The sequence below is a fragment of the Elephantulus edwardii genome, unplaced genomic scaffold (assembly GCF_000299155.1).
Source record: "Elephantulus edwardii isolate Elephantulus edwardi_28Jun2011 unplaced genomic scaffold, EleEdw1.0 scaffold00008, whole genome shotgun sequence".
In the NCBI taxonomy this organism is placed as follows: domain Eukaryota; kingdom Metazoa; phylum Chordata; class Mammalia; order Macroscelidea; family Macroscelididae; genus Elephantulus; species Elephantulus edwardii.
The window spans coordinates 13353813-13376926 of record NW_006399758.1 but is presented as its reverse complement, the minus strand read 5'-3'; the positions used below and the strand labels follow the sequence as shown (position 1 = coordinate 13376926).

The 23114-nt window shown below is 38.0% G+C and overlaps 1 protein-coding gene and 1 pseudogene across 1 annotated transcript in view; one reads left to right on the top strand and one right to left on the bottom strand.

The window, feature by feature from the left end:
- Nucleotides 1-23114, top strand: part of NCOA2 (nuclear receptor coactivator 2) — a 348889-nt gene that overhangs the window by 249565 nt on the left and 76210 nt on the right. The window lies entirely within an intron of this gene.
- LOC102871410 lies at nt 15939-16211 on the bottom strand (annotated as a pseudogene).

Below are 23114 nucleotides of genomic sequence, written 5' to 3'. Positions count from 1 at the left end.
TATTAAAAGAAAAAAATTGTCACATACGTTAATGACAATGTTTAAGTTATTTAACCATATAATTTTTAAAAATTGTGCCTTGAATGGAAGTTTATAAATAAAATTAATGTTTTACTAAAAAAAAAAAAAAAATTTGCCTTTGAAAGACTACATCTCCACTTAGCCCTATGTGAAGTCATCAGGAGTCAGAATGAAACTGATAATAGCTGGGTGTTACGGGCACTGAACGAGACCATAGACCAACAGTTGGGAGAGATTTTTAGGCATAGGAAGGAAGGGGGGAATTGAGGAAAATTTAAAGTCAACAAGAAATGTTGGAGGCGGGGAGGGGAAATTAACAATGGCTTTGAGATCTTCCTTCTGAGAATCTTATCTCATTTCACTGTTTTCCTAAATAAAACCTTTTAGTGCGTTGTTGTTGTTGTTGTTGTTGTTGTTGTTGATGATGATGATGATGATGATTGCCATTGAGTTGAGCACAGCTCTCTGAAAAAAAGACCTGGTGCCTTTCTGTAACTATCGTTAATACTTCAAGTTTATAGAGTTTCCAGAGGCATGTGCTTTAGGAATTGGGTACCACGCCTGCTTCCAATTTACTGTATTAATCTTTATTAAATTACAAGGAAGGAGCAGATATAGAATGTGACTTTCATAGATCACACCTATTAGTTGTATAGTTTTGGGGTGGACATTACTTCACAATTTTTTGGTTACTCTTGTTATTGCTGTTGATTTTGAAATATGTCAGTTCATTTCTAAAGAGCACCTTCCTCTAATTACTGGACCATTTTCTTCCCTAGCAAGTGTAAGGGTTAATTTGTTTTTAAATCTTTCCACATTATATGCAACCTCCACCCCATGTTTTTAGTCATTGCTCCAGGAAACATTTGCTGGATCCTTCACTGAAACTTTGCTGATTGTACATGCAGGCTCTGAAGTGCCTTTGCCATACTATTAGTGTCAAGTCCACTAAAAATTGGCCTTCTGCAGCTTTGGGCTTTGAGATTATAGTTGTTAGACCAGCTTTTATGCCAGAATTGATTTATCAGGTCTTTGCCCATAATTTTGTTGTTCATATTAAAGATCTTTTGTCATATCTTTAATCATACACTTTGAGAATTTTCTAAGAATGTGACAGGAGAGCATAATTCACAGAAATACAGGAATGAAACTTGTTTTTGTAATAAGGCTCTGTCTACTCTTTGACTACTGAAAGCCTTCTGAATAGCAACAAAATATGAGTCCCTTAGGTTTGGAAGGTCCTGAAAATGTAATTGGGGAAGAGCAGCCTCCTCAAGAGTCAACCTTAATGGCATGGGTGGAATAGAGCTTTCGAAAGCTTCCCTTGCTGCGGTGGCATGACTCCTATTAGAAAAGGAACACAGTAAACATCATTATTAATTGGAACATGACATACGGAACGTTTGAGCTTGGGAAACCTGAAAGTTGTCAAAACTGAAGGCATGAAGATCGATAACGTTGGGATCAGCTGCAGTGCACTGGTATTGCTAATTTTTATTTCGACAGTAGTCTGGTCTACTATCCCAGGAATGACAAATTGAAAGACAGTGATACCCCTTTCACTGTCCAAAAGAGAGTTTCAAGATCTGTAATTTTATCTGGAAGATAAAATGCAAAACTGCCAGTGATGGGATGATATCTACACCTAAAAGAAAGACCAGTGGATCTGTTGTTCAGATTTATGCTGCTGTTACATGCTGTTGAGTCTGACTTGAAATCTGCAAAGAATTATAAATAAAAAGCTAAAGGGAAGAACACACTTGATATTTCTCAAGCTGAAGGTACTAAAGGGAACAAAAAAGACGTTGTTATATACAGTCACTGTACAAAATACAGACTGACATTTAACATACCTCCTTCCTCTCTCTTCAGCATGTCTTTCCATTAAGTCCTAATCATTCTGTTTCCTTTCTTCATGATCTGTAGAGCTGTTCTACATGAGCAATATCAGTTTGTAAATTCCATGTTCTTGCCATATTGATTTTCCTGCCAATCTCTTCCATCATAGTAGACTGATGAAATGCGGGGCAGGTTTTTCCCCTTTTCCTCTAATTTCTTCCCAGGAAGATGTAATGTTCCACACAACACTGATGATCGTAAGTTCAGTTCATAACTCAAATCCGTTGTCTGGGACTGCCTCTATAGCCAATCAGTAAGTGGTGGTGTACATTTAAGGTTCCTGGGAAAACAGAGGGAGTTCTGGTGGCATAGGAGGAAAACAGAGGACAAGAGAAATAAAACTTTATTTGTATTGACCTTTATTATAGTTTTTGTTGTTGTTAGGTGCCATCTCTCTGGATAATTGGGATGGGAGTGTCAGAGACAGTGCGATTGGCACAGGACAGAGCAGAGTTTAGGGCTGTTGTACATAGGGTCGCTATGAGTCGCAAGCCACTCGACGGCACATAACAACTACAACAACAGGTGCCATCAAGTCAGATATGATTCATGGTGAACCTATGAACTCGAGATCTAAACCCTCACCTATCCTGAGCCATCCTAATCATCCCCAACACACTGAGGCAGAAGAACTGAACAGAATATTTCATTGGGCAGCTTGGGAGGACAAAGCAAAATACTACAGTGGAATGTGCACAGAGCTAGAATTAGAGAATCAAAAGGGAAGAACTTGATCTTCATTTTTCAAACTGAGAGAACTGGATAACAAATTTAAGCCTCGTTGCAATATTGAGATATGATATATATTGAATGACCTAGGAAACCTTAAAAAATGATGACATGAATGCACTGAATCAGTGTACCGGAAAGAACTGACAATGAAAAATTTCAGAAAGTACCATATAAATAGGAACCAATTGTAATGAAGGAAAAAATAAAAACCACTTTGAAGGCACTGGCAAATAATAAGGCCCCCGATGGGATACTAATTGACTGATTGCAGTTAACAGATGCGCTCCTGGATGCTCTCACCAGTCTGTGCCAGTAAATTTGGAAGACAACTGTGTGGCCAGTGGATTGGAAGAGGTCCATATTTGTTCCCATTCCCAAGAAAGTTGATGCAGCAATTGAACAATGTCCTTAATAGCGCATGCAAGCAAAATACTGCTGAAGATCATTCAAAAACATCTAGAACAGTACATAAATAGACAACTGCCAGAAGTTCAAGCAGGATTTAGAAAATGCTATGACACCAGGGATCTCGCTACTGATGACAGGTGGATCCTGGCTAAAAGTAAGTAATACCAGAAGAATGTATTTTTGTGCTTTTTTTGGTTATGCAAAGGCAATTGACTGTGTGGATCATCAGAAGTTGTGGCTGACATTGAGAATAATGTGGGTACCAGAGCATTTATTTGGAACCTATATGTGGATCAGGAAACTTGTGCAAAGAGAGCAGGGAACGCTGCAAGGTTTAAAATTGAGAAGGGAGTATGTCAGGGTTATATCCTCTTTCCTTACCTTTTCAGTCTGTATGCTGAGCAAATTATCTGAGAAGCTAGACTCTGTGAGGAGGAGCATGTCATCAGGATTAGAGGGAGACTCATCAGTAACCTGTGTTATGCAGATAACCTTGTTGGCTTGAAGCACATGTTGCAGAAGATCAAGTAATGCAGCTTATGGTATGGATTGTTTCTCAATGTCAAAGATTCCTACCACTGGACTGATTGGCACCATCATGAGGGATGGAAAGAAGGTTGAAACTGTCTACAGCTTCATCTTGCTTAGACAGCTTGAATTGCGTGCACCTTAATCTTTAAACTGACTTCATTGCTCTTCAGGACTTTGGAGAGTTCCCCGACAGTAGATGTTCCTAATTCTGTACCTCTTCCAGTCTCCTGACTGCTTATGCCAAATGTGCTGATTGGTAAAAGGATGTTCGTATAGTCGTTATTCACTGTCAAGTTGGAACCGATTTAAGCTGAGCCGCCATTGGGTTTTTCAAAGTGGTTCATCACACCGAAGGAGACTGCCCATCTTTCATCTCTCTGTGGAGCAGCAGGTAGTTATGAACCATGTGCCTTTTAATTAGAAAAGTATCAGTTTTCTACTTAGAAAATGGAAACTATTTCCATCCACCTTCTTATCCCAATTTTAAAACTGGAATTCTGACCATAGTCTTTTGGTGGTTCTGAAGTCCGTCCATACTCTTCCTATGTTTCTTTACCTACATCTGGGACTGTCTCCAATATTTCCATTGCTTATTGTGAGAGAAAATGTTCTACAAAGAAACTCCAAAAACAACACATTTAAAAACAAAGATTTCTAGTCACTCTGCTGCATCATTATGTTTTAATACTCTGAGTAGAGATTTTGTTGATGTTGAGCTAGCTGTGCTTCAATTAAGCATCTTCACACAAGAACTATGCAATAGAACAGTAGATGTAGGAACTTCTACAGCACATAGCACTATTTGGTTATTACTGCCTAACTTCTTCTGTGTTCTAGGTACCTCTGAATTTTCTGACCAGGTTTCTTTTTTTGATTTCTGATATATACCTTTCAGAAAGGTCTTTTTCTAGTTTTCTCTTAGTATCAATTTATTTTAAAAAGGAAAAATTATCCTTTCCCCGTCAGGAGCTGCTGAGGCGTGATTTATCAATGAAAAGAATTTCTCATACTTTGTGAATTTTGTTGGTATGTGCATTGTGAGCGTTTTCCATAGTATTCAGAGAAACATAAGCCAGGGAATGCATGATAGTCCTGCTTCACAGGTCATCTCCTAGGTGACCATGACCTGAGGTGACCTCAGTAAGGATGAAACTGAAATGGCTCCCTTTCCATGTAAAGGAATATGGCCAGACAGCTACTGGGCAGAAAGTTATAGGCTCCCTAGGAGACTCAAATGAAGGGTAAGATTTCTATAGCCATCAGAGTATATGGCTAAAATAACAACATCCATATGACAATTTACACTTAAGGGATATAAAATGTCAAGAACTTTGGTCTAGCAATCTGGTTACAAAGATGAAATATAAAAATATTTCAAGCTAGGAACCAGCCAGATGAATGCCATAATATATTAAAAAATAAGAATTTACACTGTACTTTCTAAAGTTGAGTTACTGTGAAGCTTAAACTTGGTGGCACCTGGCTTGATTGGGTCTTCTAAGTGCTAGGATTGCGGAATAGTCTAGAAGCTAGGTTTCCATTCAGAAGGATTGGTATGTATGTATGTATGTATTTTAGATGGCTATCTAAAAAAGAGATCTTAGAAGTTGCTAACTTGTGTGATTGCAGTCAGTGCCATGAAACAAAAGTTTATAGGAGTGATTGTAAAACTGCACTGAAAGCGTTGTGAAAGAATAACACCCAAGGAATTGTTGGAATTCCAGTTGACCTGTTTCAACTAACAGATACAGCCCTGTATTCATTCACCAATCTATACCAGGAAATTTGGAGGACAACTGTTTAGTCACCTGACAGGAAGAGATCCATATTTGTTCCCATTCCCAACTGAATGTGGAAACTAGCAAACAATATCTTCAATATCACATGCCAGCAAAATACTGCACAGATAGGAAACTACCAGAAGTTCAAGCAGGATTTAGGAGAGGCCATGGCACCAGAGATATGACTGCTAATGTCAAATGGATCCTGGCTGAAAATAAAGAATACCAGAAGAGTGTCTATTTAATGTAAAGACATCTGAATGTGTGGATCGTAACAAGTAATAGCTAATATTGACAAGAATGGGAATCCCAGAACACTTAATTGTGCTCATGCAAAACCTATACTTAGACCAAAAAACTTGTGTGAACAGCAAAAGGGAACACTACTTGGTTTAAAATTGAGAAAGGAGTGTGTCAGGGTTATTTTCTGTCTATATCTATTCAATCAGTATGCTGAACAAATTCTTTAATAAACTGGACTCTATGAAAAAGAATGTGGCATCAAGATTGGAGTAAGACTCCTCAATAACCTGCATTATGCAGATAACGCAACCATGCTTGCTGAAAGTGAGGAAGACTTGAAGAACTTGTCGCAGAAGGTCAAAGAATACAACTTTCAATATGAATTGCAACCTAGCGTCAAGAAAACAAAAATTCTTAACTCTGGACCAATAGGCAACAACATGATAGATGGAGAAAAGTTAAAAACTGTCAACAAGTTTATCTTGGTTGGATCCACAATCAACACCTTGGTATCAGTAATCAGGAAATCAGGAGATGTATTGCACGAGGAAAGTCTGCAATTAGGGACCTCAACAAATTATTGAAGAGTGATGGTGTCAGTTTGAGGCCTGAGGTGCATCTGGTTCCGGACATGGTCTTTCTGATCACTTGCTGTGTACCTGAGAGCTGGACAAAGATTAAGAATAACATAAGAACTGATGCTTTTGAGCCGTGGTATTGGAGAAAATTACTGAAAGTCACAAAGACTACCAAAAGAACAAACTGATAGGCCTTGGAGAAAATCCAACCAGAGTGCTCCTTGGAGGCAAAGATGATAAAGCTTCATTTCACATACTTTGGGCATGTTGCTAGGAGAGGCTGTTTTTTGGAGAAAAGAATCATGTTTGGAAAGTTGGAGGGTCACTAGAAGAGAGGAAGACCCTCAACCAGGAGGATTGACAGAGTGACTATCTCATTGGGTTCTAATGTGACAGGAAGTGTGAGGATGGCACAGGATAAGACAGGTTCAGATCTATTGTTCATAAGATCATAACAGGTCATATTTGACTCAATTCCATTAGTATACTGGGCAAATTATTCTCTATAATGTAAAAAGGACAAAAACAAAAGTATCCTGTACCATGTTAAAACAAGTGCTCACATCTCTGGTACACTTTATTTGTGTCAAACACAGCTCTTTAAATGTTTCCTCACTTCATCCATATAGCACCCTATATGCAAGTTTGTTATCTCCTGTTGACAGAGGAACCTAGACCTTAAACAGCTAGTCTAAAAGCACACAGCTGGTAGGTTAGCAGTGGAAGTAAGTTTCAAATTCTTATCTCTATTTAGCTGCCCAGCCATTGTCTTTCAATGAAGGGGAAGATGGAATAAACTTAATTCAGCTGTTAACTTTTGTTCGTTTGCCATGTGATAGAAGTTGCTATATGTGAATTGAGTGTGGTATCACCCAGAATATATTTTGTGACACTTAGGTTTAGTTACTAGGATGAAAATTTTTGTAGATCCCTATTTCAGAACCTGATAACCACTTTTAAAGCACCTCAGCTTTCTCTTGTCAGGAAAACAAGGTAATAAAAGATCCCTCGAAAATAGAATCTTGCTATATAGGCCAAAAAAGGCTTCTTGGTATTTAGCCAGAAAATTGGAATTGGAGCCGGTTTCAGAGCATTTATTTTGTCCCTGATGTGAGCAGAGGTATTTTTCTGTCAGAGTGAATGTTCTGTTGTCTCATCATTTTATCTGTCCATCTTATTTGTGCAAGTAACCTCTAGATAAACGACAGCTCTGGCCTTGTTAAGACGGCATTCTCTCCCATCTCAGGAAAGAAATTGAGGGCAAACAGACTTTACTGACAATCACTGTGACCATTCCAATGTTCATTACATTATTGCCCAGACGTAAAGGAATGGAATCTGGGGGCAGGTTTCACACAGAAGGACTTGGCTTTCTATAGAGCAGGTAAAAGCTGTCTTATTTTCTGGAATGCCAGAGTGTAAAAGCATAAGCTTCTAAGTGGAAAATGGATTTATTAGACATTAAATATTTACATTCAAAATGTAAGAATCCTTATCTGTTTGAAATGTGGGACCTTTCCATCAGATTGAACCAAAGAAATTTCCAGTATAGTAATTTAATAAAAATATATTGGGGGGTTTTTTCTGATGCTTTTTTTTTTTCAATCAAGTTACTTTTTTAATGTCTAGCATTTAAATACAGAATTATCTCCTAAATTCTATAAATAATATTTATAATATTAACTTCAAAATATGTTTGTCGCATATGTGGACGCAATCTAGCATATATTTAGCATAATACCAACATGGAAATGTAATGGCCTTTTGCTTTCCTCGTGGATGATATCCTTGATATCATCCCACAACTCCAATGCCTCAAACCTATTCTTTTTTTTTTTTTTACTTGTTTTGTATGAGGAGAAAGAAATTTCGTTAATTTTAAAAGGATTTGGATTCTGCTCTTTGTATATTAGAACCTTAATCTCAACCAGTAGATTTAGAGTCCTTTTTTACCTGTTCATTTGCAAATAAGATCTCTTGTGGGGAGAAGAAAAATGGTATAAATAATACCAGTGCTCTATGAGATACTGCTTCCCACAGAGGTGTTTTCACTCCCAGCTAATATTAGGTAGAGTGCACTACCTAAACCCCAGCCTGGTTGAGAGAGACAGGAACCTTTTGGGCTTCTCATTTCTGTGATGATCTCTCTTTTAATCCTCTTTGGGTGTGTTAGCAGGGGCTAGTCCTTGGAGAAGTGCATCATACCTGCAAAGATGAGCTCAGTGTAAGTGAGGAAGACCTTAGACAAGATGGATTAACACAATGACTGTAGCAAAGGGCTCAGGGGTATTGGAGATGGTGAGGATGGCAAAGGAAAGGGCAGGTTTCAGATCCATTGTTCATAGGCTCCCTGTATGATTTCCTCAACTTGATGGCATATAACAGCAGCAACATCAAGCATATGTATGCAAACATTTTACAAGTTTTCAGGAGCCCCAGAAACTCCATGGACAGTCACTGTGAGTCAAAATCAACTTGATGAAAGTAGATTTGGTTTTGTCTGTGTCAGATTAAATGCCTTAGTGGTGCCATGGTTTAAAGCACTAAGTTTGTTATTGTTGTTGTTATGTGCCATCGAGTCGTTTGCGACTTATAGTGATCCTGTGTACAACAGCCCTAAACCCTGCTCTATCCTGTGCCAGTCGCATTGCCTCTGACACACCCATCCTGATTACCCCAATCACTGAATCAATCCACCTCATAGAGGGTCTTCCCCTCCTGCGCTGTCCCTCCACCCTACCAAGCATGATGCCCCTCTCCAAGGACCTGTCTCTCCTTACAACATGTCCAAAGTATGTCAGACGAAGCCCCAGAATCCTTGCCTCCAAGGAGTAGCCTGGCTTAACCCTCTCTAGGATGAATCTGTTTGTTTTCTTGGCAGTCCATGGTACATTCAATACTCTTCTCCAGCACCACAGCTCAAAGGCGTCAGTTCTCCTTCTATCCTCCCTAGTCATTGTCCAAACTCTCTGATGCATAACAAGTGATTGCGAAAACCATGGCCTGTATCAGGCGGACCTTAGTCTCCAGAGAGACACCGTTGCTCTTGAGTACTTTAGAGAGGTCTCTAACAGCAGACTTTCCCACTAAGACACTAGGCAAAAGGTTGGTTTGAGCCCACCATTCCCTCCATAGAAGAAAGGACATGAATATTGGCTCCCATGAAGATTCCGGTCTTGGAAAACCTATGAGGCAGTTCTAAATAGGGTCACTGTGAGGAAGAATTGACAGTGGGCTTGGTTTTTTGTTTGTTTTTCAATTTCTTTATTAATTATAATGAAAGTTTACAGAGACTTAGGGTTTCCTGTCATTCATTGTCGTACTTTTCTCCCTGCCCACCCCCTACTCCCCAATTCACTCTTCTCCTTGAAAAGAAAAAGAAAAATTCTTTCATTGTTATACAATCCCTCCTCCCAAGTATACTCCACAATGCAGCCATCACTCTGAACTTCTATAATGACAATACCCATTCATATGTGCCTTTTAAATGGATCTCTCCCTCATCTGTTTCAATGCAGTATACATCATTTCTCTCCTCCTTTCTGTCTTCTCTCAACCCTGATGTCAGTCCCGTTTTGCAACATTGGCCCTATGCAATATTTGTCTTTTGGGACTGAGATAATTCACTCAGCATAGTGTCCTGTAGGGTCATCTCTTTTGCATAATATTTCATGAGTTCTTTGTTTTTCAACGCTGTGTAGTATTCCATTGTGTGGATATACCAGAACTGCTCTATCCGTTCGTTTGTTTGATGGGCACTTTATCAAAGAAGACATTCAGATGGCTAACAAACACATGAAAAAAATGTTCAAAATCCCTAGCACTGAGATACAAATCAAAACAGCTATGAGATATCATCTCACCCCAGTAAGAATAGCAAAATTTAACAGAACAGCAAATGTCAAATGCTGGCGAGGTTGTGGAGAAACTGGAACTCTTATTCACTGTTGGTGGGAGTGTAAAATGGTGCAATCACGACGGAAGGCTATCTGGCGCTTTCTCGAAAAATTGCAAATAGGAATACCATTTGACCCAGCAGTTCCCCTACTGGGAATTTACCCTAAAGAAACCATAACTGCCACCCAAGCAGATAAATGTACACCCATGTTTATAGTGGCTTTTTTCGGAATACAAAGGGCTGGTTTTATGTTTACTAGAAATACTGTTAGATAACTGCAGTTTCAAAAGAAATTAATTTTTTCTCTTAATTATGTGGAAATATAACTTTTTAAATATTGAGTCTGCTCTTTCCCACTATCACAGAATCTTCAACGTTAAAGCCATTTTCCCCTCTAAGATTTATTTTAAGGTAATTGGAACTCAGGATATTGTCCATCTAAACAATGCTATTTCTGGAGGCTAGATTCCTGGACCAGTTCCATAAAGCTTATTGTAACAAATAATGCTTCCAACTAGAGTATTTCTTATATATGGGGTACTTCACAGCTGTGTTTCAAATAGAGATGAAGAAATACAAAAGATAAAAATTAATTTTCAAATATTACTAAAGAATTTATTGTAACTTTGTTATATATCACAAATAAATACCTTCTTTTAGGTTCCATGGACAGTGCTAATACTCCATACCCTAAAATTTGGGCCCTCTGGCCTGGTGTTTTATCATAGCGTGAGGGTAAAAACTAATCACGACATCTATAGGATTTCCTGGGAAGATCTTTTCTGGATTTTTTGAAAGGTTTGGAACATAGTGGCTTCCTCCTTCTCTGCCCTAGAAATGTTTCTGGAATCTTCCCTTCAGACCTGCATTTGCTATGCAACTGCTTGTTAACACTCCAGTGACAGGAGCCTAATTCCAGAAAAGCAGTCCCAAGGATAGTAACACAGTCCCCAAAACAAAGTTAAAGCCACTGCTTTCAAATCCGTTCCAACTCACAGCACCCCTTGATCAGGTTTCCAAAGTGGTAAATCTTTTAACAGGAAGAGATAGCCTTTCTTTCTTCCACAGAGCAACAGCAGATTCAAACAGCCTACTCATCAGGTAATCATTAATTTACCACCAGAGTTCCTTGAGGTGCCCTGGAGATGAGTACGAGAATGGCCTGGAAGCCAGACTTACTGTGGGCTGCATCTGGCAGAGTGTTGTTATCTTCAGTGACTCTGGGCCAAGTTTACCTCCATGGTCTGCCTACTTCTCGTTCCACGGCCTTTGCCTAACCGTTCTCTTTAAGGCTCCTAGATTTTCTTCCCATCTCTACTGCAGAACAGATTTATGGCTTGGTTTAGGTTTTCCCCCCTTTTTTAAATGTTATTCTATATTGGTTTGCATACAGAATTTGTATACATTGTGTTTCACAAATTCTTTCCTCCACATTGTGTTTTAAGCAATCATTCCATATATTATATACAATTAATCACCATTGATCTTGACCTTCTACTACCACTCTTTTCAGGTCTGTAATGGATCTTTCCTTATTTCTTCACCCTCCCTCCACCCTCCATGCAACTACATGATTTATTCCTCTTCTCCCTTTTATACACATCTTAATATTTATCTTTTTGTTTTTGTAGTAATAACCTTATGCAGTATTTGTCATTAATGCTGAGGAAGCTAACTCAGAATTCATGTTTTTAATGTACTTCTTGCCTCTGAAGTACATGTTCAACTCATCCATAGTCATTGTCCAACTTTCAGATGCATAACAAGCAGTCAAGAAGACCCTGGCTTGGATCAAACATACATTCATCTTTAAACTGACATTTTTACTCTTTAGTATACAGGTCCCTGTCAACAGATTTTTTTTTTCCAGTGCAATTTCATCTTTTATTTCTCGACTGTTGGTACCAAACTGTTGATTGTGGATCCAAGTAAAGTGAAATAGAAACTAATAATAAATCTTGTTTGAAATTTTTAAAAAATATACATAAAACCTGACTATAATCATCTTCTCTATTCCTAACTTTGTTGTCATACTGACCCTCCAGCAGATTTTCAGAATCCGTAAATCACTTGGGAGGAGATTGCTCATCCTTCTCCCATGGGACAGTTGGTGGATTTGAACTTGTAGTTTTATCTCTTTTTCTTCTAGGGCAAGTAGATGCTTGTGGTTGTCCCTGCCTGCCATAGAGAGTATGTCTACTTTGTCTTGTCTCTTTTATTTCTACTTTTTCCCCTCTTCTCTTCTCTCTGCACCTTTGCCGTCGATCAAAAGAGACTATAATGTAGATTTCTAGAAATCTTTTGAAGGAGCTATATTTGTAGATGTCATGGGATATACAGGAATGCCCCTCCACCAGTTTAAAGGGTAGATGGTGATCTGCTCCACCATTCCCTTTAAGGGACCAGTTTTTTTTATTTGATGCTGCCTTAACACTAAAGATGGGCATTGATGCATTGATAGTTCATTGGCTCCAAAGACCTTAACAAGTTTATCTTTGATGTCTTTCACTTAAAAAATAATTACTCAGCATTCTAAGACTATACTTCCTCAACTCTCCTGTATAGAATACAATAAGATTATTTTCATAATTAAAATTTAAAAAAACACAAATTAGGGAGAAATTACATTTTTTTGAATTGACCAAAAGGAGTAGGGTTAGGGGGCTTGTACATCATAAACCTGAAAGATTAAACATCCAATAAATAACAGCATTTGGAAAGATCCTCAGTATCTTTTTTACAGAGTCATATTGCTACCAATTTCTCCATTATGTTTCCTTTTCTATTACGTCTGTTTCTTTTCACTTCCTTACCAAAATACCATCTTGAAAGTAATCTTTGGTCTAGTGTAGATTAGTATGCAGACTAGTATAGAATTTTTCAGCTACTTCCATTGCTGCAGCTTCTTATATGTCTTCCTTGGCCTGCAAGCTTCAGTGCGACAAGAAACTATGCATTACGCAATTGCTTCCTGAGACTTTTTTTATTTGTGTATACCTTTGCCACCCCTATCTTCCAATTCTTCCAAGACAATCTAAGCACATTAATGTCCTGAATTCTTGAAATGCATTTTGTACTTGAAAGTTTTGTCCATATCCCTGACTGAAATGTGATTTAATATTAAATAAATATTCATTCAGTAGTTAAATTACTGTTTCCACATTGCAGTTACAAACTTGAATAGTCTGGAGATACAATAATTTAGGAATAATTAATTATCCAACCTGAGATTTGAGTCCTAACCTGCCTGATAACAAAGTGCTTTCGCTCTTTCCATTAAGGCTCTGCCCTCAGAGGGTAGCACATACCACTCACTGCCAGACCTTATCTCAGAGCTGTTGTCTTTGTGCTTTCTGCAGTGCATCATCCAGACTGGAAAACCAGTCTGTAAGTTGGAAAGATGAATTAATTCCCAAAATAAACTCTTCATTAAATATTTATTTGATATTGTAAAATCCCTCGTTAGAGTATTTACATTGTATTCAGAATACCAGTGGTGATGCATTGTGTGTGTAATTGCACACAGTAAGTGTACTTTAACTGAGGGATTGACTAAATGAATATTCACTGCTTTAAAAAAAATTACCCAAATCCCATATTGCTTTTAACTGTTTCCACACCTTTCTTTCTTCTTCTTAAAAGTATTTGGTAGACATCTGATATCAGACCACATAATGTGTTGGGCTGGTAACCAAAAGGTCAGCAGTTTAAATCTACCAGCCACTCCATAGGAGTAAGATGTAAGTCCCCCCAGGTAGAAAAAAAAGGATTTGGTGATGATTAGTTCCTGGCATTGCTCTTCTTCTGTATGTGTTTGAGGAGTCCTTAGGTACTGTACACAGACGACTTAGTGACATTTGTATTGGACTGCAAACCAAAAGATCATCTTAAGCATTGCTGGTGGCAATTTAAGGGTTGCATTATGCACTGGTGACTGAAAAGTACGCAGTTTGAATCCTCAAGCTACTCTGTGGAGGAAGAGAGGCATTCTGCTGCCCTTAAGAATCCACCAGCCGATAAAGAGAGATGAACAGCAGCCTCTGAAGCCCAGGGTCATAGTGAGATGGAAGTGACTCGACAGCTAAGTCTTAGGTTCTTTCAACATAATATCCTGTATCCTCATTTTTTTAGTATTTTGTAGAGATTTGTTTTAATTGAGCTCCCGAATCCTGTATTAGAATGAACGAAAATTTCGAGACTGATGTGTGTTACCATCTTCTACTAACTCAGTCACTTAACACTTTTTGTATTTCTGCAGGCGAACATTTGTAGATTTTTCATTTTTAAGTCCACGGATAGGTCTAACTTTAAAAATTATACCTGAAGAATATATTCTCAGCCTAAATGTATGAGACCTATAAGTCTAATTTTCTTGCCAGCTGAGTTTCTCCTAAGAGAGTAATATAAAATATCATTAACCTTCACTTTTTTCATTTTCTAAAATTCTTTTCAGCTGTTGTATTTCACAGAACTAATTAGGCCCCATTAACATCTTGAGGTATGTATGCATTTTTCCTGGTGTGTTGATGGAAGTTTTTTCAAGTTAAATAATCTTCCCTTGCTATTTTCAGCCTCTGATAAGAGCATTCCTCAGTCAGAGTCCAAGGTAGTGAGAGTCTGTCACCATTTGACATCCAGATCTATACTGTTTCCCAAATATAACCCTCTAAACAAGCTGCATCTTATAGCTAAATAAGTTAGAACCTTCTTACCCTTTTAAGTTTTTAAATTTCATATTTTTCTTTTCTTGCATAGATTCCTAACACTTTAAAAAAATATTACACTGAATACATCTTTATACTTGCTTAATCATGACGTACCTCAGAACACACCAAGACTTTAGTTTTGTTTTTTTTAATTATTATTAAATTTTATTAGTTTTAATGAACATTTACAGAGATTTTGGGTTCTCATTCATTCATTGTTGCACTGTTTTCTCTACCCTCCTCCCTAGTTCGTTCTTCTTCCACCCCCCAATGTCTGTTTTAATTGTCCAATTGCCACAGTGCTTGTCAAAGCCAGTTCTGATTAATCTCCTTTGTCAGTGTGTCCCTTGCCATTCCCTATCACTCCTCCCTGAGAGAGACTTCACCCTGATTCATAAGGAAAAGGGGATGGCGTATTCTCTTAGCTACTTCCTGCTGAAAAGGGACGCTTTGGGTTTCAGGGTGGAGATCTTCTCTCACTACTCTAGAGGGCCCCTTTGGCAGTAGGAAACACATAGACTATTATGGAGATTGATTTTGGAATTTAGATGCAAAGACTTTAGTTGTGTTTTTTTTTTAGTTTGTTGGATATGGCTTTATTAATACTTTGATCAGAAAGATTCATAGGACACAAAATGTTTTCAAGATAAAAATGAATTCAAGAGCAAATAGTGTATGCATACTGACAAAAATAAATACAGGGTGATTTATTTATAAAGGAGAACAAATCAACGATGAACATTATTTTAGAAGTAGAGAAGGTAACACTAAGGTGACAAAACAGCCTTTGTTTTCTTTAGATTCACACCTTTAAATTTTAATTATATAAAAATGAGGAACCACTTCTGCAACCTAAAAATATTTACTTATTAGAACTATATTAATACTCAAAGAAACTATACAAAAGATAATGAGACAAACATGTGCATTTATAGAACTGCAGGTCAGTCAGGCCAGATCCCTGCAGAGGGAATTCCCAGCATGACTTCATTCGTCTGTGAGGACACAGAGTAATCCTTGGTCAGACATACACATTCATCTATTTGTCCAGCATGCTCGGCCTTCCCCTGCTGGATGGTGTCCGTCTGCTATGAATGTGCACGTCGAGTTGTCTGCTCCTTAGAGCAGACGTTTACCTTTCTCATCCACCAGCCATTGGAGGAGAACTAGGGCCACGCAGATGATTAATTCGACCCATTCTCCGGGGAGGGTTTCCAGGTGGGCCTCTTCCATCATCATATCTGGAGTCAGATGAACTTCCATATCCTCTCCTCTTCACATCTTGTTGAAGCAGAGTTTTGAAAAACAAAACCACAAATTTAGCTCTTGCCCAGAAGAAATCTGTTATCAAGGAAAATCACCATGGGGACTGATTGCGGCTATCCAATACTTGTCCGTTCGAGATGTAAACCATCCTGTCTCCCTTCTCCCACTTCCGGAGCAATGGAAGTGCCCGGCCCTCTGGTTTTTCTTATCTACCTCCTCCACTCACAAAGACTTTAGTTTTTGAGTACAAGGATTATCTTGTCAGTCTTTGCTTCTCTACCCCCTAAAATCATGTTTCCTTAAAAAAAGATAAAATATTAACTATTTGTAAAATGAAATAAAAACAGTATTTGTCCTATCTGTATGGTTTGATATTACTCTCTACAACATACTCAGAGCACTTGAGAGGTCTCTCATTATTTCCTCCAGAGCGTAGGACACTTCACTGACTTTTATCTATATAGGCCATCATTTGTGATAGGGATTGAAACATTGTGTTAACGTTTAAAATAGAAATTGTTTGGTAATGTAGACAAATTTTATCACAACGAGAGTTGAAATTTGTTTTTGGTGTTACCGTTGATAAAGAAAAGAGATGTTGCTACAATTAAGGCTGAATTGGTAAAAAAAACCATAGAAGTATTATTAACAGTGTCTCAGGATAACTTAATAAACTCGTCTAGGTCTCTTATTCCGTTTTTATTTTATCACAAAAGGATGTAATTTTCTTTCCTTTTAGTAGAAACTTAATCTAATTCTATTTTGCTTTCATTTAGCTTTGTGAATTCTGTCCATTCCATTTTTTAAACATAGATGATTCACGTTCTTCTTTGTTACACACTTACTTATATTAAATTATTTGAAGTAGTTTTCATTTGTAATTTGTTAACAGCTTTATTGTGTTCTATTCTTTGTAAGTCTGCTTATAATTATAAATGCAGAATAATATTATTACTTAGCGCTTTCCTTCTGTGGAACTCAGAGTGCTTCACATGCATTATCTTATTAAGCCTCATAACATCCTTGTGAGGCAGAAGCCTTTTGCAAGCGATTATAGATTGCTTTGCTGAATCAGCACGGCCTTATGGCATTATGATAAGCTTGGAAAAGATTGAGGTCATGTACTAACTTGCTCTCAGGAAACCCTATATGCAGCCAAATATTTTCTTTGGTAATACAAAGCTGACGAGTGCCCCCATTCTAGTCTCTGGGAAACCCGTTGTCCACTGATGAACAAAAAACCCAACAAACAATACGTTCTGAAAAAGCAAATCTGAGACAGTATTATGTACCTTTGAGAAGCAGGCAAATTCATGTGACATGAATGAGTACAGTTCTGCCCTCTAGTCCAAGTATTAGATCTACAGAGTGTGCCACCTTGCGCACTTGCTGTGTCATAATTGGACTTGCACTGTTGTCATATCAGTCATCCTTGACAACTTTATCTTCCTCACCTATAAGGCATCACCTGGCAGGCAAGATTTCCAGAACACATATCTGTGTTCACATTTCCATGTTGAAGCTAAACTTGGTATATTATAATGTCACTGAGTAGAACATCCAAATAATTGATGTCAGCATAATACTCAATCATCTAGCATTTTCTTTTTTCTTTTTTTGAGAAAAATAAATTTTATGAAGATATTTCATTATTACAATGATATTGAAACTTAACCTTTAATGGCTAATATATGTAAAATAGAACTAATTTAAGCTACTTTAAAGAATTTTTGAGTGATTTTTTAAAAAGGAAAATTGGGGGGGGCTCTGGTGGCCTAGTGGCAAGAAGCTACACTGCAATCCCAGAGATATGAGGTTCGAATCCACCACATGCTCTGCCGGAGAAGGAGGGGCAATCTCCTCCTGTACCAGTCAGATCCGATTTGACGGTACAGTCACACACAAAATAATAAAATAAACATTTTAAAAAATTTATAAAAAGGAAAATTTTTATTCACGTTAAATCTTTTTCACATTTATAATCAGATACTTAAGTTTGCTGTGCTCCTTCCAGAAATTTTTTTAAGGTTAAGTGCTCATCATCTATATGTTAGATGTTAAAGTTTTCATAACCTTCATTGAAGGCCAGAATCAAAGTATTTTTGTCAGGCTTTAAATAAGATTATTTCTCTGTTTATTTTGAAAGTGAATTTGTGTAAACAATCCTCATATTTGATATCACGTAACAGATAAAAACCCCAGGAAATTACCAAATTACTGAAGATATCCCAATATTTTCCCCCCTCAATTTATAAAATTTCCTGGTCAATTAATAGAACCTGACATAAAGAGAGGAAAGAATTAAACTGAAGAAAATGTAATCCAGATATCTAACTTATGAGTCTTTGTAAATGTTGGCCTTTTGTTAGTTTTGCTTCCAACTTGGCATGCAAATTGTCGTCACCTTCTATCTTACCTGGTCTTACACATGCCAGATTTTTGAAGGCACTGCCTTGCAGGCTGCCTGGTTGAGGCACATCCATTCCTGAGAGAAGCGACTCTTGCTTATGGTTGAATTGTCTACTGCTTCAGATAGTTGTGGGAAGATGATTAGTGATTCACTGCCACTCCTGTTTTAATTGAAGAGAATTATTCCATAATATATTAAAAGGAAGCCTCTAAAGATTTACTTAAATCTTTTTCTGTTGTCATTGTGAAATGCAGTAACTTTTGAGTGGAAAATTGACAAAAGCTACTTTCCAGGAGGGTTTTTTAAAACTTTGAATATTGTGGTGACAGTAAAGACACATTACATTTTAGCAAATGAGGTCTACTTTGGGATTATTTCTCTGGTGTTCCCAGCCTTTCTCTTTTTCACCCACTTTTGTACCTAGTTGCTTATTCCAAATACAGTGATCATTCTCCACAGTTAGGCTTAGTTTGAGTACAAAGATTGAAAATCTGTGAAGAGGAATCAGTCTGTTTGCTCTCTGTTATATATAGGCAGGTTTCATGTGTTAAGATTTTCTGTAGCAGTATGCATTTGACCTTCAAAACAAATCAGATACTTAATTTTATTTGACTTTACCTTAGATTATGTAGACAGTTTGATATGCTACCTGCAGGTGACAGCTCTTCTTCTGTAAGAGGACCCTGATGATGTTGGTGTAAAGGATGAATAATTCATGCCCATGCCCTGCCCCTCTCAGCACCTTGCGCGTTGTGAGCACCCTGATCCTTGACACTGCCTTGCTAGTGTTTGGATTCCCCAAACAAGGACTATTGAGATGAGGTGGTCAGGAGGAAAGAAGAAAGCCAAAACACCATCACACACTGTTGTGTGTAAAAATGTGGATTTAATTAAATTGTTTTGACATTGAGTAAAATAAACTTCTGTTTCTACATAACGTAGTTGTACTTTGTGTGGTTTTTCCCACAAAAGTTCTGTTTTGAAGAGTGTAGATCCTCTTCTGACAATTTACCCGTTTTTGATCACAGGGTTATAAAATTCTCACTTCCTGAAGCCCTAGAGAATAAAATTTGAGTTCCTTTCCCCAAACTGGATTTCTATCACAAATAATAAATATCCTTTTTAAGTATCTCACTCATAAGAATATTTAAAAAAAATAAAGACAGAAAGAATATTTCAGAAACTAAGTTTATTATTTATGTATGTCTGGTTTTGAACTGGACAGAGTATAAACAAACATACAGAGAACTAACAGAACAAATAATAGCAGCCACAGAGTCACAAGAAATGCTAAACTGCATTAATAGTGTCATTCATGTTGCCAAAAATGTGTTTGAGCCTAGCTCTGCTCTCTTGAACCCCTTTTTGCCCTGAATGTTCATAAAGGAATAAATCTAGCCTGGTTTTCGTTTTACCTGCTGCATTGATCTAGACACATGATAAGCCTGATTTTTATGGTAGATTTTGGGGAGTATTTAAGATGCAGAATGCCCTGATGGCCTCCTGGTCCCTGTCCACACATAGCGCTCACCTTGCTGACAGTCACTTTCTTTGTTCTGTGACTTTCAACTCCTTTGATCCTTGGAAAATTTGCCCTCCGCTTAGCCTCACTTCTTTCCTCTCTTTGGCCACAGTCATGGCACTACATATTACTTGTGCTCAGTTCTAGATTTATCAATGTGCTGTTTTCTCTGTTTAGATGAGCATAATTTTATGATAATTTTAGATCTCTAAATTGGATGATTCTACACTCCTGTATGTTGTTGTTGTTGATTGCCTTCGAGTCGAAAACGACTCATAGCAACCCTATGAACAAAAGTCCTGAAGCCCCTCTACAACTATCGACATTTCTCAGAGTTCATGGAGTTTCCAGAGGCATGTTATTTAGGAAGTGGATGCCACTCCTGCTTCCAACATGCCTGCATAAGGTATATAAAATCAGAAGCACCTGTTGTGTTTTTTTAAGTATGCCAGTGAAGTCCTTAGAGTTGCTCAAAGGCTAGATGAGAGAAAAATGAGAATAGTTGGTAGACAAAATGAAACTCGACAGTTTTAACCTCCTTGTTGAGGAAAGGTGGAAGGAACTGTAGCTTCAGACCCATCTGTGGAGAGTAACAAGAAGGAAAAAATAAACCTGTATGATGTGTAGAGCATGAATGGATCAGAGAGCAAGAGGAGCGTCTCAGCAGCAGGAAGTGGACGTAGAAGGTCCTGGGCATTGAAGAGTGGCAGAGGAGGGGGGATGGATGAGCGCGGTTTTCCGTTTTTCTCATGCCTTTCTTGGTCACCCCCCGGCTTGTGACCCTGTGAAGGTACCTGTCCCCCTTGAGGTGAAATAGAAGCCTGAGAGGTGAAGCCTAGTGAGCATTAAGAAGACAGTACAAAGTACATCATGAGACCAGAAAGGAGAAGTGATTAAGACTTTGAGTCACCAGCTCTTCTTCCTTTGCTTCATCCCTCTCTCAGCCCCCCTTTTTTTACCCCTTTGTTGGGTCTTAATCTACTTAATCAGTACAAAGTTGACAAAGGTAGGAACCTTGCCAGCCTCTCCAGGGATTTCAGCCCATCTGCTTTTCTAGATGGCTCCCCTGGCTCATCCTTATGAGGCCAAGGTTCTTCTCTGCTCACGGTATTATGAGGAACCAGAAGCCTTGGGCAGGGGCCTAGGGGGGGACCCTACGGGATCTCCAGGCAAATGGAACAATTTGTAAAATGTCTCCTGAGTGGGGTTTTTTGTTGGTGGCGGTTTTTTTTTTTAAAGAGCTAGAACTCCGTCTCACGTACTTGGAGCATATGACCAGGAGGGACCAGTCCTTGGAGAAAGATACCATTCTTGGAAAAGTGGACGAACAGTGCAGGAGAGGAAGACCCCAGATGAGATGGATTGACTGGGGCAGTGAGATTAGATGTGTGGGAGTCAGTGAGACTAGCTCAGTATTGCACAGGCTTCAGAGCTGTTGCTGTAAGTCTCAGCCAACTCAACAGGACATAACAACAACATAAGTAACTAAGAAAAATCTCAGGATAGAATTTTCAAAAAGAAAAGAAAAAAATTCCTGTGATGCTCAGGCTGCTTATTTGTTGTGAAACAAGTGTGATTTCTGATGACCTGGATTAAGGAAGTTGCATATTCCCCCCCCTTTAGCTCTCAGGTAGGTGTTAGAAATAGAAAGAATACCAGGGACTTTTCTTTGCCTGAAATGCTCTTCCAAGTGGACTTACCCTGGCACAAACTTTATTTAGCACCCACTATGTGTCAGGCATTCAACAAAAGAGGCATTTGTTTTAACCAGGGAATCAGCAATGGAATAAGGCAGATGTGAAACAGATCATTTCAAAACACTGCATGTGCAGTGTTATGCTGGAAATAAGTTGCAAAATCACAAAGGAACAGACTTAATTTGATTGTAATAAATTTTCTAAAGATTTGTGGCAAGCATCTATACAATGCTTATAGAGAAAATGCTTGAAATTATGAGATAATTTGCTGCATTTGGGAAGTATGTGTTAAATAGACTGAGTTGCAATTTGAGAGAGAAAAATTTGCACTGAGTCAAACAAAATATTTTCAAAAATCTTAGAAAACTCTTGGGGCGCTCTGGTGGCCTAGTGGCAAGAAGCTGCACTGCAATCCCAGAGGCTCACAGTTCAAATCCACCAGATGCTCTGCCAGGGAAGGAGGGATAGTCTCCTCCTCTATCAGTCAGATCCGATTTGACAGTACACACACACACGCAAAATAATAAAAAAATTTAAAAAAAAAAAACAAAAAACACAAACTTAGAAAACAACATTATTTTCAGTTTTAATCTATTAATCGAAGACTTTGTTAGTGCTCTTAACAGTGTAATTTTGTTGACTTTAATGTATCTACTTGGGAAAAACATTTTAATAAATTTGTTTCTCCCTTTGAAAGGTTACCCTTATATATGCTGAAAGACTGGGAAGTTAGAATGACTCCTCACTACTTGTTTCATACTTCATAGTGTGTTGTGTTGTTTTTTCATCCAGTTTCAGTCTCACCTTTTGTCATTCTCCACAAATTGTGATTTATTTCCTTATTCAAATAATCAGCTGGCTGAGTCCAGTAAGTTAGGATTAACTCTGCCCTGGCCAAGCACTGTGTATTTTCACACAGCCACCATAGGCCTGATCCACCATTGCTTGTAGAAGACACAAGGAGCTGTTCTTTGTTGTACAAATAGAGACACACCTTTACCACCTTGGTAGACGAAAGTGTGCTGACTTAAGCTTAATGATACATATTTGGTTGCCTTTCCATTTGTTAAATTGAACTTCTTGTGAAGCCATCTTTCCATGACTTTTAGTTAAGTTTTTCAGTGTCCACGTAGATGGTTTGACCCGTGCATAATACTTTTCCTTCGGTAATCAGTCATTAAATCTAACCTATAGGATTTGAAGCATAGGGAAATTTAGGTTACAAAAAAAGAAAGCGATTGCAGACAAAATGTTGCATGCTCACATGGCTTACTATGAAATACTGACTACTGTTCACTTATAAATTTAGTGTTGAGATGACCATATATTACTCTGGAGATGAAAAGACAAGGAAAAATGGGGTTGCCTTTATAGTAAAAAAAGTAATTTCTAGATCCATCTTGAAGTACAACACCGTGAGTG